Here is a 7,406-nt window from a genome sequence, read left to right as displayed (position 1 = left end):
CGAAAGAGTGGATATCAGTTGATCGCTGGATGCGTTCCTCGGTTTGCTCACCATAACTGACGTAAGCAGCGCATGCGCTGGGGTAGGATCACGTGCTGCGGACGACGTAAATTAGCGGTATTGCGGTAGTAAGCACGTGTAGCAATTAGTTGTGTTTTTCAGTGAGTATTGTGATGCTGACTTCACGAACGAGGAATACTCGGTGACTTTTTCCTATGGGGTCACATTAAATCACTCCTTCATGCGACACCTATGGACACATGCGGATTGTCGTCGCTTTGGCAGACATGAAAAGCATACCTGGTATCTTCGAGCGCGTCCGGGAATCGTTTTTACGTCGTTGTAGACAGTGCAGTGACGTCACCCACCGCCAACTCTTGTAATAATTACTCAAACAACACTTGTAATAATTAATTAAATACATTTTTTTGTAGTTATTATTGTATTTTTTGTCGTTCCAGCGTGACGTCGAAACCTGCATGCGGTTTTCGCGATTTTCACCCTCTCAACGTGGTTTGCGACACCATGTTCCATTACAATTTTTGTTCCTCTTGATGTGTACTAACAACCCTCTGAGTTTGTCGGTCCATCAACAGAACACCTTGTATATATGTATTTACATATACATATGTATACACCCTGTATATATGTATATATATTTTCTAAGGGGTTTTCTTATTATTTCTCTCTTTTCTGACAGGTTTTCTTTTACTCTATGGGATGATGTATATTGTTGAGCAATGAGAAGTGTTGCTTGGCTATAGCCTAATTTCTATTTTGTTGATGATTGTGTTTCGAATCCGATTCTTTGTATGGACCACGCCTTCTTGGGGATTATATTCAATTTGCAAGTCTGTGTGAGTTTGATTGCCATCATCTTTCGCAAAAGTCAACTGAACAAAAAAATCAATCAGTTCAAAAGGAATTTTTTTCATTACTCAGCCGCAGAGTAAGTGCAGGTTTTCTCCGGCTACTCCCACAGCCTAAGGGTAAACTTTTTTTTTTTTTTTAATCGAAACAAAATAATATCCAGTTGAATGGAGCTTCGACATTCGATTTCAGCTGAACCGAAGGGTAAAATACAGAAAACAAAACGCATATATTTAGAGAAATACGCTTCGAAAACTATTTCATACGTAATGGAAATAAATCACCTACGGGGTATGAAATGTTTATTATTCAGATTATATCGCAGAGAATATTAGATTGGGAAAAATTTTTCGAATTATGTTTTGCTTTTTGAACATTATTCATCGGGGGGAATTTTTCTTCAATATTTATGGGATGAAATCTAAAAATATCGGATAATAATGTTTTTTCAAGGCATATAATATTTGAAAAATACGTTTTTTTTCATTTGTTACTTACCTTTTAATATCAGGGGTTTCAGAACATAAACGCTCAATCCATGACCGGGGATCAAATGTAGCACTTGCATTCAACTGATGTGGCCCACGATCACAGACCTTGTTTTATAAAAAATAAACTACGCGGCACATAAACAGAGATTACTATAGTGACTCGTGCTGAAATCCACATCACTTGAGTGGCATATTCCCAGATCACTTAAGTGACCAGCAGCAAAATTACATATCATTTGAGTAACGAGCGGCATAGTCCCAGAGCATTTAAGGGGAGCAGCAGAACATGTTCAGGACATTTAACTAACGGCACATAAATAGGTCATTGAAATTACTTGCGGCAGATTTTCAGATGACATAACTGATCCGTTGCCTATTTCGAGATAACTGAAGTGACCAGCGACACATTTACAGATCACTTATTCTGTAAAGAACCCCTTATTCTTCAGTGATTCTTTACGAAATAAGTGGACTAATAAGTAAGAATCACTTATTCTTCAGAGCCAACAATATTGCATAAATAAATAAATAAATAAGCCTACATCAGTGGCGGCCCACATGTTAAGACATCATCGTGTGAGTTTTGATACCACAGTAAGACATTTCCGACATCGGTCTTTTTTGGCCCGCAATGTCTGAGAGTTTAAAGACCCGTGATAATATGCACAATGTGGTGACCAATAATTGCAAATTATTCTTTTCGAAAGCTACCTATATCATATGAAATAGAGATCGAATGAAAATCCTAGGTACTGTCTAATAGCTAATACAGGGTTGTTATAATGGAACTGACACTAGCAAGACCAGTCTGTTCTTGAAACTTGATGCGTGTGTAGGTTATAGTGGCCATGGGGAAAAGAAAACTGAAATACATATAAAAGACATTCAGATTTTTTTGTCCACCAGGTGGAAAAGTAACGATTTCTTACTGTAGTTTTCTTTCCCCCCCCCCATGGTCCATATAACATATCTATCTAATTTCAACGAAATACGTCCACAATAATATTATAGAACAGTAGCTACATGAGTAGTGTAAGATGTTTTTACTTATAGTTTGATCATAAAAAATTGTCTACGGTCGACTATACAGGCCCCGGCCTCTTATCGACTAAGGCGCCGTTCAAGTATTACGTCATGATCGATTGGGGGGGGGGGGGTTCCGATTTGCTGACTTTTGATGACTGGGGGGGGGTTGGATAATGCTCACGTCATCAACCACCCTTTATGAAAATATGAGTTTATGAAAGCGGTATACCCTTTAGGAAAATATGATATATTCAGAGGAGCAGAGCTGATGACGAAATTTTGCTGACAAGGGGGAGGGAGTAAAAAATGGCTAAAAATTTGCTTACGTAATACTTGAACGGCTCCTAATAATATGCTATATATTGTAATTTTATGACATATTTTGAACTGAAATAAACAAAAAAAATAAAGGTAAAAAAGATGTAGTTCTCGTTCTGGTGGACGAATTTCGTTGAAACTTATTACATACGCTACAGTGCCCCGCATCACAAAAGTGGTCAACGTCATTTAATTTTAGCATGAGCCCTTGTAAATCATACTCAGTCGGTTGTGTGCATAATGCACGATCGTGACACACGGGACCTAACCGATACCATACTCATTTCCTGATTACTCAGCTGCGCGTAAACCATGCGAGTGAGAGCTCGCATACAAGCCAGCGCGTGTGAATATGGGTTTATAACACCAAGTAGATTACTAGTTACATTCATAAGCTTAGAATGTATGAATTCAGTGAGCTTATATGGTATGGTTCATGTTTTGTGAGGGAGGGGAAATGCAAATCTCAAACAAGCCCTCTTCCCTAGACACCTGGATTTTCCCACGTCTATGGGTAGGGATGAAATACATTACTGCTGTTGACGTGTTAATACATAAGAGCCATAGAGAATGATTATGACAAATATTTGTCGATTACGTAACTTTCTGGGTGGTGATGTTGTATAAAAACGTGTTTGTGTTACCCAATGTGTCTTTAGCTTGTGAAATAATCGAAACATGCATAAATAAAAAATATTATAGTAGATAACATCGCCCGAGCGCAATGGGTTCTCTGCCCTTCTGTCATACAATCCTTGATCAATCAAATTTCTGACTGCGCCTTTTGCGATAAGATTTTATAAAACTTTCTATGATTATTTATTATCCGTACCCACGTTGCACTTTGACTTCAACTTGATTAATTTGATTCTTCGATTTACATAATTTTTGATTTCCTCATGTAATCTTTGAGGGGCCGAAGTGCTTACGTTGCTTCTTGCGACAGAGCCTGGGTGTCTCGCGGTTTCTCCAGTAGATACCATCCGAAGAAGTGAAATCACGTAATAAACGAAGTGTCTTGAAAGTCATAATGCCCTTAATATTGATTCCATAACAATGTTCATTATCCCCGTATAATGACGGCTACATACGATGACACCGAGGGCCGCATTTGGCAGGCGGGTCATGAGTTGAGCATACATGAGTTGAGCGAGATCGCTTTATTGACCAACACTATATTCCAGATCACTTAAGTGACCCGAGTCACATTACAAGATCACTTAAGTTACCCAAGTCACACGTTTTCAAACCAATGAAGATTCCCGCACTCTCCTAAAGGTTGAGCACCCTTGTCCTAAGCATTCGCATGCTTCCATGCCAATGTAATATCATATCGAATGATTCGATACATTTTCGTATGAATTAATGAAAAGATTTATAGTTTTATAACACATTTTGCGAGGCTATAAACTTTTATCAAATCAACTTTTAAGCTTCATAGTCTTCGTTCAAAGTTTTGGGACCGTTTCTGGAATAAAATACATGAAAACTAATGTAAGAATTTATTTTTCCTTGAGGCTGAAGAACTCTCTCCTCAATGCAATTACTAAGCAATTTTCTGTTGAAAACAAATCAGAGGTGAAATTTACAGAATAAGAATGCGAAGAAAAGAAATTACTCCCTAAGCTCTAAAGAAATGAAAAAAAATAAAATAAACACAACTTCAAACATTTCTTAACGTAGAAATATATTCAGCTTCTCTGAAAATGTGCTGCGGTATTAAAAGAAGAAAAACTCACCTAATTTTTTTTTCTAACGCGGGACCGATTATCGATTTTTTTCTAAAAAAAAAAGAAGAGAAAATAATAAAGAAGGTAACAAAAAAAAAAAAACGTTCATTTTCGATTACAAAGACGAAAAAAGTTCTATTTTTTTCCCCCGTTGGAGAAAAATCGGGAAAAATGTTTTTACAAGTTACGCTCCTAAAAATTTAAGAGAAAAAAAAATTGTTCTTCTTTGAACAAAAACAGGAGAAAAACTTGAAAATTAGATTAAACCATTGTAAAGAAACACAAGAATTCCCGATATATTGCCTTTATTTGGTTGATTTAGTCTCTACTATAGGCAAATATTTTCCCCCCCCTCATAATATATGTACTTTGACCCTTAAATTTTAATCTTTATTTTACAATGATCGGAACACACATTGAAAATTTTTATACGAAGAATAATCATGAATAACGTGAACATAATCGCAAATAGCAAGACCATAAATACGAAGCCTTAATTATAAAGAACGTAAATTCAAATAAAAATTTTAGTTATTTTTTGAATCTGAAGCTAGAAGATTTATTTTCATTTTGTCGTATGCATATACTATTTATAACAAATAATATTTGTCAATTTGAGAAATTTTTATGTCTATGATTATAATTATCTCTTTATACTGCATTTTCTATTAAATTATGTGTCATGACTTCACATCATTAAGTGTTTGGTCAGATATCAGATTCAGATCAGTATATTTCTTCTGTTTTCTTTTAATTATGTCAATATCCGTGTATGATATTGAGAAGTAATTACTGATTTCGTAAGAAGAATATGATCGGTTGTCATCGAGGTGGGACATGTTGGATGATGGATATGTTGGAAGTATCGATATTGTTTAGATGAAATATGTTCTGATGTGTGACATAGGTTGAACCTTCTGCATTGCGTGGTAATTGGTTAAAAATACGCACACACACATCATCATCATCAACACACAACCATTTTTAATCCAATGCTGGATGAAGGTCTCCTCATTTTCTGTCTGATGCTTTAGCCATCCAGTTGACTCCAGCCACTTTTCTGATCTAGTCGATCTCGTTTTGCGATGGGACCCTTTCTCGGATGTTTAACGCCGAGGGGGTACCAATCTAGAATACTTGTAGTCCATCTGTTGTCCTATTTCCTTGCAATATGTCCAGCCCATTTCTATTCTAGACGTTTTATTCTTTCCATGATAGCAATGTGTGGCTTCTTATTCAAGTGATTCGTTTTCCGTCTTTTATTGTGATGCCTACTACTTTACTGCACCATAAATCCGGCGATATATCACCATACGGCAATTCCCAACCAGTGGAGTTGGATGGGAAATGAAGGCTCCATCCATCGGTGGAGCCTCGGTAGATAAATAACTTGCTTCTGATGTTCTATGCGCTGATTCGAACCCATGGACCTTGATGGTAACCTTCATAGTGGAAAAGGAGCATCTATATAATGCCTAGTCTATACAATGCCGAGTATATATACAAGAGCATCCTTGCGATGCCTATCATACATCTTTCCATGCTCCTTTGTGTTGTCTATAGCCTTAGTATCTTCTTGCTTGTAAGTGCCCATGTTTCAGCACCATAATAAGTGCACACACTTATTAAAAACTTTTCTTTTCAGACATAATGGCACGTGACTCTTCAGAATTACGCAGTTTTTGCCAAAAGTGTTCCATCCAATACTGATCCTTCTGTTTATATCATTACTGATTCCGTTGTCCATGGTGATTTCTTGTCACAGGTATACATAGCTTTCTACATCTTCTGTCTCTGTGTTGTTGAGCAAGATTGTTCTCTTCAATGCAAAGGGGTCGAACATAACTTTAGTCTTTTGCAGATTCATTTTCAAGCCCACCTGAATACTTACCTTCGCCAATTCTTGTATCGTTTCCTCTAGTTCGTCTGAATTACTGCTGATAACAACAATGTCGTCTGCAAAACGCAAATGGTTGAGAAACTCTCCATTTATTTTAATTACTTTTTTATCCCAATCCAGTTTTCTGAATACTTCTTCTAAAACAGCGGTAAAGAGTTTTGGTGAGACAGCATCACCCTATCTGACTCCTTTTCCAAGTTTAATTTTTGTTTTTCCTTTATCCAAACGAATCGTTGCAGTTGCTTTGTCATATATTTTTTTGACGATATTGATGTAAGTCTTCCCTACCCCAATTTCATCTAGATCTTTAACAACAGCAGATGTGAAAACAGTGTCAAACGCTTTCTCAAAATCAATGAAGGCCATACACAATGGTAATTCGTATTGCTTGTGTCTCTCTATAAGTTCCCTGATTGTTTGGATGTGATCCATTGTACTGAATCCACTTCGAAATCCTGCTTGTGCTTTGGTTGAGCATCGTCCAATTTGTATTCAAGCCTATATGCCAGCACTTTGGTGAATAATTTATAATGTACTGATAGCAGACTGATTGATGGATAGTTCTTGATATCCTCCTTTTCCCCCTTTTTGTAAAGAAGAACCATCATTGCGTATTCCAATCTTCAGGTACATCCGATTTTGTGAGACAATTTGTGAAAAAATTAGCTAGCATACTGGAAAATTCTTCTCCTGCTTCTTTAATAACGTCTATTGCATATCCAGTGCAAAAATTTCCTTTCTCCCAATACACAGTTTTCATTTTGCTGATTTTAAGCTTATATTACCTTCCAATGCTTTCTTTATGATATCGGGATTAAATTTTCTGACATCTTCTGTAATCCGCTTTCGTACTGTCATACAAAGTTCCGCATATTCCACTTTTGATTTAGGGTCATTCTTCTGAATCTGAAATTCTCTCCTGTCTTTCATAAGTATCTTTGTTTCTTCTGTAATTTTCTTCACCGGTTTGATTTCTTTTTCTTCAGCGACTTCTTTTACTTCTTCTTTTAGGGTAGTGGTTAAAGTTCTGTTCATCGTGGTGACATCTGTCCATCTTCAGTGGTGTTGTAT

This window comes from Pholcus phalangioides, unplaced genomic scaffold, assembly GCF_987345545.1.
Source record: "Pholcus phalangioides strain wild (caught in Gottingen) unplaced genomic scaffold, Ppha-v1.0 ptg000014l_1, whole genome shotgun sequence".
NCBI lineage: Eukaryota > Metazoa > Arthropoda > Arachnida > Araneae > Pholcidae > Pholcus > Pholcus phalangioides.
Note: the sequence above shows the minus strand (reverse complement) of the source record.